Source organism: Asparagus officinalis, chromosome 5 (assembly GCF_001876935.1).
Source record: "Asparagus officinalis chromosome 5, Aspof.V1, whole genome shotgun sequence".
Taxonomy (NCBI): Eukaryota; Viridiplantae; Streptophyta; class Magnoliopsida; order Asparagales; family Asparagaceae; genus Asparagus; species Asparagus officinalis.
Genome location: NC_033798.1, coordinates 105,888,740 through 105,902,684, shown reverse-complemented (window position 1 = coordinate 105,902,684; position 13,945 = coordinate 105,888,740). Strand labels below are relative to the sequence as shown.

Genomic DNA, 13,945 nt, shown 5'->3' with positions numbered 1-13,945 from the left:
ACAAAAACAAAGTAAAGACAGAAAATTGAACGGATGATTGACTTCATGACAGAGAAATTTTAACCAAGAGGGAGGGAGGCGACGTTTCACTTTTTTTTCCCAATTGTATTCTTTCCAATGTGTGGGATAATTTGAGAGAGGAGAACTTATAGTTATATATATAGGTAGTATAATTTGTGGGATAATTAGGACCAATTATCCCAATTCTAATTCTAGTAGAATTCTACTTGACTAACGCACCAAAAAAATAATACAGTTCTAGTTCTACCTGACTAACACTATAAAAAAATATCCTATTTCCTAGTTCTATGTGACTAACACCTTAAAAATTTATCCCACAAATTATCCCAATTCCAATTTTAAGTTCTAGATGACTAACCCCCTCCAAAGTGAAATACAAAAAAGGGTCAGAGGGTTGATTCGCAAAACTCCTCGAGGTTAAGGGATTAAGCGAAACTCACCATGTCACAAATAGGACAAGCTGCGATAAAAGCCCGCCTCCAGTTGCTAATCGCTAGGGTTTTTGCTTTCCCCTTCTGAAGTCCGCCCGAAACTTGAGAAATCGCGCGGGAGCAGCGGAGCAGCCATGGCGACCACACAGAGTTCAGAGGATTATGACCCAACCCATCGTACGATCATCTCTCCTCCTCCTTCTCGCGCATCCTATTATTTTCTTTCTTTTCATCTTTATTAGTCTCAAAAGTTTCAATTTTTTTCGCCTCTTTTTTTGGTTTGCTCGTGAATTGGCGGTTCCGATGTTCAGTTTCCAGAATCTCATCTCAGGTTTCTTCAAAGAGTCGTAAGCCTCTTTCGACCGCAGCTTTGTTTTCTCCCCTCCCCCCCCCCCCCCCAGCCCACCCCCCCCTCTATTTACCTATCTAGGGGTTTCTCCTCTTTTCTAATGTCAAGTTACTCGATTGATGCAGAAAGCTCGCATCCAGATCTGGCTCTTCGAGCAGAAGGATCTGAGGATCGAAGGACGCATTATTGTGAGTTTTTCTTTTAAGAGTTTGGGATGGAATATTTTATAAATTTTGACTTGAACACTATCTATTTATTATTTTTAGCATGAGTGAGTTGAAGCTCTGATTTTTTTCCCCTTCTCATTTTGCTCTTCTTTACTTAAATCAGAAAACGGGTTTGTAGGTGATTTATTTTGCATATTAGGTTGTGGAATGAATAGGATGGTTATCTCACCGAGTTACTAGACAAATCTTACAGCTCCTGTGCTATATAATTTGACCGCGTTAAGGGGATAAAAACAAACTAAACTTTGGGGTTTCTAACAGTAAGTTTGAAAATCTAATTTGACTCATCTCACTAGGAGTGGGAGCCTAATTATACGGCAAGGGAAAGGCAACTGTACAAAAACGTCTGCTAGCTTCCAAGGTCTTACGGAAGGATGATGATATTATGTAGCTAGCATTTTTGAAGCTGAGATCAGGCTACTGTTGTTTTATAATTATACTTATGTTATATGATCTAGAATCTTACACACGTTAAAATGCTCAGCCTAACATTATTATAGTAGTTTGAAGTTGCTCTAGATTGATACAGCTTGTAGTTGGATATGCAGGATGATAAGCTTCATGTCACTACATGATCTGCTATAATGTTTTAGCAAATGATGGGCGCTTCTAGGTGCCATACCTAGCACCTGGCGTCTAGCACCGCCTAAGCATTTTTAGACAATTTATTTTTTAAAGATTCTGCTTGATATATGTAAAGCAATTCATAAACATGTAGAAAAGTTAGAATGAGAAAGCCAGAGAAAATTAGAAAGAGAAGGAGAAAGAGAAAGAAAGGAAGAAATAAAGTGAGTGGAGCAAGCTTATAAATATCAAGGTAAGCTAGTACATATTGTTTTATAAACAAAACTAGGGCAAAAATATAGCAAAAACAAAATTTCTTCTTGAAAGTCTCTACAATGGTTGGAGGTGTTTTAGCAATGGCCCAGACTGTGGGCAATATCTGTGGTGATAGATCGACAAAGAAGAGAGTCGAGACTTGGGAGATGCAAATAGTGCAAAAGAGCAATTTTCCCAAATAAAATCACTCACCTCTTTTTAGTCAATTGGATTTAGAATTCAGGATCCACTCTATTTTTGTTTCATACATTGATGTACTTGAGTGAAGTTGCATAGCATTATTTTTATGCGCGTGACACACTTAAGTTGCATGCTTCTGCTTAGGTGCTCCAAAGCAACCTGGACACCACACCCGCCTAGGTGGGCGCCTAGGCACATAATGAAAATGCTTTTTGAAAAGAATGGTAAATCTATATTTGTACGTGCCATATGACTCGTACACTTTTCATGTATAAAAAACAGGACACCATTGTATTTTGAGAATGAAAATGTCTAGAAATAATCTGTAGTGGATCTATAATGATAGAATAAAAATGGAAGAGTTATGAAGTGTTCTATTACTCTCATAGAGTAAGTCGCATGGAAATGGTTACATACATATATTGAAATTAAATTACATGAGTTTATAATTTTTTTCTCAATTCATGTGTTATTAGAATCAAAATTCCTATCACATTTTAAAGTTTTTTAATTATGTGATTATTATAAATTAGAAATTGTTCATTTTTAAATTAAATACTCCAACAACCCTAGAAAATCGTAGTTTTGAACTTGTGTATGGGCTGAAACAATCCCGGCCTGTGTCTAATGAGTTTCAAGAAATGGATGTGAAGTGTCAGATAGACGTCCAAGAAGTGTATGGGAAATGTTTTAATTAACACATATCATATATTTGAGTACTTGTCTAAATAAATGTTTGCATATGTCCAATGAGTGTCCATGAAGTTTCGGTACAAGAACATGTCGGGTATGTGTCTGGTATGGGTACGGCTTCATGATAGAAGTACCCGGGTAAAATTAGTCATAGACATCAAGCATGTGTCGTTTGTTTATGATATATGTAAATCAGTGGTGTTAAACAATGCCTTATCTCAAAATATGGATATGTCTCTCAATATGGATATGCGTACACACGTATGCATATAGATATAGACATGGACTTAAATATGTATATCTATGCACATGTATATACATACATGCATATGCCATTGGACTATGAACCCTTCACTAATTATAGGAATTTAGAATATTTTATCTTCTATTCTCCATTAGGAGGTAAGACCGCAAAAGTGGAGTGATTGTAAGGGAATGTGGCAATAGTGGACTATTAGTGGATTAGTGATGAGGCAATAAGTTTATCTATGTACATTTAATAACACCATGCTGAAAACTTCAAAATATTACAAATAACTCCTTAAAATTTAACAAATTCCAACTTGGGGAAATAATACCCCCCCCCCCCCCAAATAAATAAATAAATAAATAAATAAAATAAAATAAAATAAAATAAAATAAAAAACCAGAAAAAAGGGGATAAAGATAACCCCCATCACACACACGCGCGCGCGCGCGCACACACACAAAGAAAAAAAAACCCAGACATCTCCCACAAAGTGAGCCCCCATGTCATCATGTTCATTTAACAATATCTTTCTCTTGTATATGTATGATTTGTTAGATTTTTAAAGACAAGATTTGGTCTCCTTTTTATATCTTTGGTGTTCCACTTTTAAAAACTTTCTAGTTTTTGTAAGATTGATCTAACTGTTTTGGCAAGTAACTAGTTGTGGGTGTTTATTATGAGGGTGACTACAGAAGTGAAGAGTTGTAAGCACAAATGTGAGCCAACTTGAGGTAGCTGTATGCCATGTATAAACCATGTCTGCACCATCATTTTGTATGAGTATGCCAACTGAAAAATCCATGGTTTTACCTGGTGCATCTGCACGCACTGTTTGAGCTGGGTGATATCACATTCCATGTTTCACCTCCTCTTATCTTGTGCTATAGACCCCGGTCATTTTTGTTTTGAAGAAAATCTCAGAGACGTAACCATAGAATTAAGTTGGAGCATAAGCGTCTGGCCGAGAACTTCACGAATCCATCGTATGCCACCGTTATCTCCTTTATGCCTAGGGTTGCATGACGGTTGCTTTTTCTTCTATCTCATTCATTCTCCATTGTTGGCTATGATTGCCTTCCAATTCTGATTTATTCCTTAGATATATCTCCTGCATCAAGTTAATAGCTAAATGAATGCCAATTTTATTTTACTTCATGTGCATTCGAATACCCATAACTAGTGTTTTGCTTTGCATTCTTTGAATGCTTAAAAAAATCTTGCATAATGAGTACAGTGGTACCGGAGTTTTTAAAGACATGTTTCCCTCACTCTGTCAAGATAAAAACCCCAAGCACGCTTTCTCTCTTCCTACCTCATGTTAACATCAATTAGATTTTACTTCATGCACAGCTGCACCCTAGCCAATGTTTTGGTTGACCTTCTTTAAGAACTATTAGAGATGTAAATGGATTTCCAAAATGTCTGAATCCATTTTGTTTCCGCATTCTTTTAACAGAACATGAATAGCAATAATTAATCTCTGGATCATCTGTACACACTCTGTTTAGTATCTGTTTTGATATCCGTGCCTAATTAAAACACAACATTCACATATTTTTAGACTGCCATACATAAGAACATAATGTATAGCTAGTTGTCTCCTGTGCATCACACAAGACCATTGTTATAGTATTATTGCATATATGTTAGTGTTACCATACATAATAACAAAAAATCTTGCATAACTAGAACTAGGGCAGTGGTACCTTAGTTTTTAAAGACAGGCTACCTCCCCATGTCAAGATAAAAACCCCAGGCACTCATTCTCTCTCTCTACCTAATGTTAACATCAATTTCATTTTACTTTTGTACCCTAGCCAATGTTTCGGTTAACCTTTTTTTAGGAACTATTATAGATGTAAATATATTTCCAAAATGTCTGAATCCATTCTGTTACCCCATTCTTTTAAGAGAACATGAATAGCAATAATTGATCTCTGGATCATCTGTATCCACTGTATTTAGTATCTATTTTAATGCATGTGCCTAATTAAAACACATTGTTTACATATTTTAAGACTACCATACATAACAACATAATGTATAACTTGTCGTTACCCGTACGATGCATGAGACTTATTGTTATAATATTGTTGCACATAATAGTGTTATCATGGCACAAGACACAATGCAGGACGTAAATTCCTTTTACGTGCACTATGTGCAATGAGATGCACACGCCTCACTGAAGTAAGGTGCCCACCGCAAACAATATTTAGGATAGACTACAACCACATGGGGTCAAACTATGACCATGAACAACTGACTACCATATCATGAATAAGCATCAAATGTTATGAGCATCAACAACAAACTATGAAAAAGAAAATTGCCTTCATCCTCAAAACAGTACTAGTCAAAGTCCAAGCAGAAAATAGAGTAAATACAGAGTATTACTTGTATGAATCAAGAAATTAAATAAGAAGAAACCACAAGCAGATACCAAAAGAACTCAGTCGATTCTAAAGCAAATACAAGTTGCAAGAGAACTTCTGAAGTAGGAATCAACCTAAGTTCACATTATGAAAGAAGAGTAACTCAAAAAACAATATTCAATTACAATTCAAACAAATATATAACCGAGATAGATTAACCAACAAAAAAAGTAACCTAAACAATATAGAACAAGTATCGAGCAAGAAACAAGTCTTGAAAAAAAAGAGAAAAAAATCTATAAAAGGAGAAAAATATCTGAAATGACTTACAGCTTGCCACAGGTTGCCGCTCGCACCTGTTTTCCTTTAGATCAACTCTCACTGGTTGATCTCTGTGGAGAGTCGTGTGAGACGCGACATAGACAACTACAAGAGAGAAAGCATAGAGAATGAATTCAGGGCTCATCTGTTGCCTTATCTGAGTTGGGTAACTTTATAAATGGGTTAAAGGTTAGTGGTACCGGGTTTTAGACGGGATTTAAAAAGGTCACTCATCTAATACTATTATAAAAGTGTGTTGCCATGTTAAAACATTTCTTCCGAAAATACCATTCAAGTCATGCTAAAACACATACATGCATACATAAAAACACATATATGAATGCATAAACCATACCCCTTCAAATCTTTCTCATAACCACTAATTAAATTATTAAATTAAATGTAATAAATGCACCTCCAATTTTCATTCACTACCAGTAGAAAAATTAATTCAATTAAACTCATTCTCTATTATTATATAATAATAACTCAATATAATAATATTATGTAGTATTATTAATACTATGTAACAACATAGCCTACTATGCAATAGCTTCAAATTCTTATCGTAACTGCCAATTAAATATCAACCATTCATATCCCTAACCTCTCTAGGATCATTTCCTATATAATATCCGATGATTATACAACTCAATTCACATTCCCAATCAAACAATCAAGCTCCAACCTCTCAAAGTGTAATCTCTTACTCTCTCTCCCTCTCAATCGCTCTCATACTCCTTCGAACTCCATCAACAACATCCTCCACCTCCTGACCTTCGCAACTAGCCACCGCAGTCCTAGCTAATTTCACTGTTTGCTCTGCTGAACAGTAAAGAGAGGAAATAAAGAAAGATAAATGTGTCTGTTTACTTTCATTTCCATCAATCTAGAATTGGTTTGTGTAATTTCAAAGGTGGATCCAGACATTATGATGGTCTGATATGTTTGATTTTATGATGAGCTTCAAGTTTATGTAACTTGATGTAGTAGAGAGAAATTGTGATATTTTCTTCGTGATTTTGTTAGGGAGATCTAGTATTATGTAATAGTGTGACTAGAAATGTAAAATATTATTGTGAGAGTGAGTTGTATACTTTTTAGTTATGCATAAATAACTATGCACTTCATGTTCATTTGGTGAGTGAAAATTACTATTCATTGACCAAATAACTTGGTTGATGCTATGTTTCATAGAGCTTCAGGTGGAAAGGAAATAATTACTCAAAAAATGTCATTATCCTAATTCATTGTTACACATTTAAATTTTAATAACTACAATAAAAAACTTATTTAAATTATTTATAAATCTAATTAGTAAGTTTATAAATTATTTTAACATGGAAACACACTTTTATAATAGTATTAGATACATATGTATATAATAATCTAAACAACTCACTGTCATTATGTGATTCATTTATTTTTTTAGAAATGAAAGACCCTTCCATCCATTAATTTTTAAAAAAGTAGGATAATAGTTTAAGAAAGCAACAAATGAAGCTTAATAATAGAAACCTAATGTTACCAAGGTAAAGATATTATAGAGTACATTTGTTAATATAATTATAATTTAGTGCATTGTAAATATTCAAGTTCGTCTACGTGCAACGCACGTACACTATACTAGTTATCTTAAAAGAGGCTTCATCTCTTTAGTGCCTCAAAAGAGGCATGAGGAGATCAAAAGGTGGGGTCAAAATGAAAACCCATCATTTTTCCTTCACAGGAATTTTAAAAATTACAAAGAACAAATGTCATTGTGTAGCTCTCTCCAAGTTAAAAGGTTGGATTCAGAGGGGAAGAGAGAAATAAAGAGAAACTACATGTTTAAATGTTTAATAAAAATTAGTTATTATTTACTAATTATAGGAAGAGAAAGAGCCAAAGCTCTAATAAGATGTCAAAGTGTGCAACTTGGCTTTTGTTTAGTATATAGTATATTCAAATTAAATGCTGCTGAAGTTATAAATTGGTAACTATGTTGTTTGAATTTAGTGTTGAAAGTATAAAGTTTCATGAGCTTATATAGAACTCCTTGTTTTTTTTAAGTATAAAGTTTTAAGGAGCTTATATACATCTCTTTGTTCTACACTTCTATCTTATTGCACGTCCTTCTATTGTATTGATACTATAAGTTGTTCAGTTGTGATTATATAGCATACGGGGAAGCACTATATGTTAGAGTAGAAAATGTAGTATGTGTATTTCGATGTCAAATATCTTTGTGATCCATATTATCTGAGCACAGATAATTGTACATATGCCTGACCTTTTCCTTCTCTCAATTCCTTTTGAAAACCCATTTATTTTTAGGGCTTTGACGAGTACATGAATTTGGTCCTTGATGATGCTGAGGAACTTAACGTCAAAAAGAACACCAAGAAGCCATTGGGTGACTATTACCAATTCCCTTTTTCATTTATTCTTTTGCATTCAAATTTATATTTCAAATATACTGATGAGATGTTTCTTTCTATTTTCATAGGGAGGATTCTCTTGAAAGGGGACAACATAACCTTGATGATGAACACGTAAGTATAGCATGGAAAAGTTTTAATATATGATAGTTATTTTCTTCACCTCCATATGATTCTACATTTCTTACCTCTCGCAATTCTATTTTTGTAGGGGAAAATGATGACCGAGGATTAAAGGATGCTGTTGTTTGTCTGTAGCAGTATTCTATTTTCAAGATTCATGGAGGTCTCAATTTGTAGCTGTCTTTATGTCGTATGATACTGATTCCCCGTGAATATGACGCCTGTCATGTTGGCTATGAAATGAATTTCGGCGCTAGAACAAAGTTAGGGCATCACTAAGAACCTTTCTGTATCAACTCTTAATGCAAATCTCCATCAAGAAGATCTCTCAATTAATCCGTGATCTGTGGATGATCAAATTGTGTTTTAAAAAACAATGCTTAGCACACACTCCCTCTTTTTGGTTGTGGAGTATATTTGCATCAACTTGTTTTTCACTTTATATTCCCCATGTCTTTTGGGAAATAGGAAGGGTTTGTTGCAGAGAGATGCCTTGTTCCGCTAGATTATGCATAGCAAGTATTATGACTTTTGAAATATTCTATCCTATGCCCTGTCATTTGAGAATGTGAATGGCTTTTTATTTGGTAGAATAAAGCTTCGACATGTGTCGGTGGCTAAGTTTGCGCTCATGACGCCGAAGCCAAGGTTACTCTTTACTTCTTTGGAGGGGATTTTGGTATCTAGTTCTTGCCCTAAAGGTTAATTTGGTGAGTATGCGCTGGAATATTATTGTTACTGTTCTTTGCGCTGGAATATTATTGTTACTGTTCTCCCCCCTGTATCATACGATTCCGACAATTCTTGGTTATTTAACACACAGATAATTGTTGTTGGCCCTGATTTCGCTTGGGTATGCCACTGAGGTGACCTACAATAATGGACAAACCATATTTTAGGGTGTGTTTGGTAATCAATTAAAACTGGGTTAGGATCCTAACCCAGTTTTGAATGGTTTCTTGTTAGGCAAAGAACATGGACAGAACTAATCTTGTTTTCATAGGCTAGAATTTGACTACTGAATCAGTTCTATTTTGGACTACCCATCGTCTAGTCCAAAATAGAATGATTTAAGATAAATATGGGTTAGGATTGGTCTGATCCAATTTTAGGTGTTTCGACAAACACACCCTTAGTCTCCAACTCCCGGAGAGTTTAGACGTCACTTTTTGTATATAATTGCTGTGGCTCTTCCGTCTCTTTCAGAACAACAAAAGAAAGTTTTATTTTTTGAATTTCTGATCCTTAATCCTAAAATCACATGTTTCTTCAACTTCAATTACTCTATTTTTATGACTAGAGGAAAACCATAGTTAAAATACTTTGCTATGACGTCATGCATGGTAATTAGATAGCTTTTCTGTTGCAAACTTTCATTCTTGATAGGAGATCTTTTTTAAAAAGACTATTTTTAAAAAGATATTAGCAAATTTAAACATTTCTGAAAATATTTAGCAAAGCCAATCTCTTTTTGGCCAGCTGGGCAAAGAGAGGTTGACTTTGCAAAATATCAATTTAAAAATATGGTAGTCATGTGTAATTTGTGCTAAAATGATTAATGTTTAACTAACATGAACTAATTATACGGGACTACTGTGTATTTTAAAGTAGGTATTTTGCAAAATCGACATCTTTATGGCTAGCCGGCTAAAAAAAAAATCAATTTTCCTAATATTTAAACTTAAAGGATCGGTTTTGCTAATTATTTTTTTAAAATGACTTTTTCAAAAAATCCTCCTTCTTGACAAGAATATAAGAAAATTTCAATTTGAGATGCAACCTTTTCAGAATTAGCTTGTAACAAGTCCACCATCGAATTCTGAGACATGTTGCAGTCTTAACCCGCATTAGATTTCTCCTAATTCACTGGAGAAAGGAACAAGGGCATCTGAGTACGTACAACCGTATATATTATAAGTAGTTGAATTATGTGCTGTCGTCATCTCCAATTAATTGTTCAGGGTCGCTAGAGAAAGTTATGCTGAATACGTTAATTCTCTGAGCTCTCTCTCGCCATGGAGCCAAGTTGCGTGAAGAGATGGTGACTCACTAGTCACTGTATTGCTCCAATGCATGTGTGCACGCAATTGGATCGATGCGACGCGCACGAATATGAGTCAGCATCCATCAAGGGAACATCCTTCTTTTCTTTTTTAAACACCATCTAATGGTGTCGTGATATTATTGAGTTACTTTATGAGAAATATTAAATTTAAATATTGAGATGGTGGATTGATTTTCAGTTTTTAGTTTCCAATTTTGAATGCTCTATATATGATAGGTGAAAACATACGACGTGCAGGAGCTGAAATATGATGTGATTGGCGTACAGGATGCGCTCAATGCTCAGAATTTGGAAGAGACCATCATGGTCCACGAGAGGCCACCTAAATATGATGAGGCGGTATGAGAGAAAATAAATAGGAACGCTTGTGGGGTGATCAGGTCCTGTTTGGAACAGGAGCTGAAATATGATGTGATTGGCGTAACGTCTGCAATGAAGATGTGGGAAATTCTCAACAACAAGTATCTCACAAAGAGTGTTGAGAACATGTTGCACTTGCTGCGAAGACTCTTCAGATTTCAGATGTCCAGAGGCACCTCGCTAGCGGCTCATGTGAACAACTACACTAAGTTGTTGTCGGACTTGGCGAATGTTGATGAGAAGATATCGGATGAGTACAAGGCGATTATTTTGTTGGGCTCCTTACCGGATGAGGAGTATGATACCTTCGTGCTCACTTTGTTGAACGGGAGATCTTCTATCAGCTATAGTGAAGTGACTAACGCTTTAACCAATTATGATTTAGGAGGAAGGATAAGGAGACTTCCCGTGCTAGCACTTCAGGCGAGGCCTTGTCGACGAGAGGCAGAAGCCCATATCCGAAAGGTGGTAACAGAGGGAGGTCAAAGTCTAGAGGCCGCCACCAATTAACAAAGAACCAATGTGCATTCTGCAAGGAGCAGGGACATTGGAAGAAAGACTGCCCGAAGCTCAAGGAGAAGGAGAATGGTAAGCAAAAGGGCCCGAAGGCCAATGAGGTGAACATTGCGAAAGGCGATGATTCCGATGATTCGTGCTTTTCTCTACTGATTACTCCGGAGGTGAACCATGTGGATGCATCAGATTGGATGCTTGATTCCGACGCTACTTTTCATGTAACCCCTAGGCGAGACTGGTTTGCATCTTTTGAGAAAGTCGATGGAGGTGTTGTTGTCATGGGAAATGATCAATCCTGTGGCGTTTGTGGGATAGGTACCGTACGGATTAGGATGCATGATGGAGTAGTCCGTGAGTTGAAGGAGGTGAGATTTGTTCCTCAACTGAAGAAAAATCTTATCTCAGTTGGAGCTTTGGAGGCGAAGGGATTCAAGGTGACTTTCGAAAACGCTGTAGCGAAGGTTACTAAGGGATCATTGGTGGTGATGAGGGGAGTCCGCAATCGGAATTTGTATTATCTGAAGGGAAGCACCGAGATTGGCCAGGTTGCTTCGGCTATTTCAGAAGCGGACATGAGCAGACTTTGGCACTATAGATTGGGGCACACAGGTAAAAAGTCACTGCAGGCATTGTGCAAGCAGGGGCTATTGAAGGGAGCCAAGAGTGGGAAGATTGAGTTCTGTGAACACTGTGTTCTTGGCAAGAAGACGAAGGTGAAATTCGGGACTGCCATTCATCAGACGAGGGACATCCTGGATTATGTGCACACAGACGTTTGGGGTCCCACCAAGACTGCATCACTTGGTGGTCGACATTGGTTCGTCACTTTTGTATATGACTATTCTAGGCGTTGTTGGGTGTACACCATGACGAAGAAGAGTGAAGTCCTAGATTTGTTTGTGGAGTGGAAGAAGAGATTGGAACTTAACTGGGCTTTGCGTCGCTACGCTGGCTTGAGTCATAGCTCTTTTGGGCCTATTGTTTGTTGGAAATTTGCAGTAAAAGAAATAATGAAAGAAAAATTTGACTTGTACTCCTCTCAAAATCAATTACAATTTGGATTCCGATTACAAAAGAGAGGAGAATGAATTCGATTCTCCCATTTGTTTAATTCTGGGTTCTTCACGGTGGCGATGAGATGCCTCCCTCGAATGCTCGCGTCGAGTTTGCTTCTCGTTGACGATCCGAACGTCTTGATTCACTGGAACGTGGTCTTCTCCTCACGATTTGATGCTGTGGAGAACTTGCGTGGCAAGTTTTGAAAATAACTCTTAACGAGTTGATAACTCTGAACGAGTTTTTAGAAGAACTTGCAGAGCAAGTTTTGAACTCTGATCGAGTTGATAACTCTGAACGAGTTTTAGAAGAACTTGCAGAGCAAGTTTTGAACTCTGATCGAGTTGATAACTCTGACGAGTTTTAGAAGAACTTGCAGAGCAAGTTTTGAACTCTGATCGAGTTGATAACTCTGAACGAGTTTGAACTCTTGAAAAAGAGTTGATTTGAACCGAAAGTTCGGTTAATAAGCCAAGGAAGAAGCTCCTGTTGCTGGTCTTCCAAACTCCTTGTTGCTGCAGAACGCGGCAAGATGCTCGATCAAGGATCCCCAAAAAGTCAGCTCCCCCCCTCCAAAAAAAGAGGATCCGAACTCAGTTGAGTTTTGAGGTATTTATAGGGGGTTAAGGGTATAACCGCCCCCTTAAATATCTCCTTAATGAGGGTTTAATGGGGTCTAACTGCTCCCCATAAATCTCTCCATGATAGGGTAGTGATCCCCTAAAATCTTGGGGAGAAAACGGTTCTGGAACCGTTCAAATCGTGCTTGAACGAGTTAAACGCTGAAAACAGCGTTCTGGGCTCGAACTGTGCGTTTCTGGACCTGAAACGCACAGTTGAGGTTGAAAAACGCACAGCTGGGGCTGAAAACGCACAGCTGGAGCTGAAAAACGCACAGCTGGGCTGAAAACGCACAGTTGAGGCTGAAAACGCACAGCTGAGGCTGAAAACGCACAGCTGAGGCTGAAAACGCACAGCTGAGGCTGAAAACGCACAGCTGGGCCTGTAAACGCACAGTTGGCCTGTTTCAGGCTAAAAACGCACAGTTGAGCCCATAAACGCACAGTTGAGCCGTAAACGCACAGTTGGCCTGTAAACGCACAGTTGGCCTGTTTCAGGCTAAAAACGCACAGTTGAGCCCATAAACGCACAGTTGAGCCGTAAACGCACAGTTGGCCTGTAAACGCACAGTTGGCCTGTAAACGCACAGTTGGCCTGTAAACGCACAGTTGGCCTGTTTCAGGCTAAAAACGCACAGTTGAGCCCATAAACGCACAGTTGGCCTGAAAACGCACAGTTGAGCCCATAAACGCACAGTTGGCCTGTAAACGCACAGTTGGCCTGTTTAAAGGCTGAAAACGCACAGTTGTGCTGTTTTAAAGATTAACTCTGCGTTTCTAGATTGAAAACGCAGAGTTGAGCCTGTTTAAAGGCTGAAAACGCACAGTTGTGCTGTTTTAGCGATTAACTCTGCGTTTTGATGTTGAAAACGCAGAGTTGAGCATGTGCGCTTTGACTCTGTAATGCAGAGGCGAACCTTAGGCGGGCTTGGCGGGCTTCAGGCTAAGTCCAATGTTCTGATGAAGTCCAGTCTTGCAGACGGACCTCAGAACATAATTTGCTGCGAAGAACAGGTCATAACTTTCAAACCGTAAGTCGGAATTAGACGAATTATATATGAAAATCGGCTATCTCGACGAGACGGGGCCATCCGAACC

The 13,945-nt window shown here is 37.5% G+C and overlaps 1 long non-coding RNA gene across 1 annotated transcript; it reads left to right on the top strand.

Annotated features, from left to right (window-relative positions):
* On the top strand, positions 908–8,772 carry LOC109840520. Its single transcript, XR_002246942.1, has 4 exons — positions 908–989; positions 8,004–8,082; positions 8,176–8,221; positions 8,319–8,772. It is a non-coding gene; the product is annotated as an uncharacterized LOC109840520 (long non-coding RNA).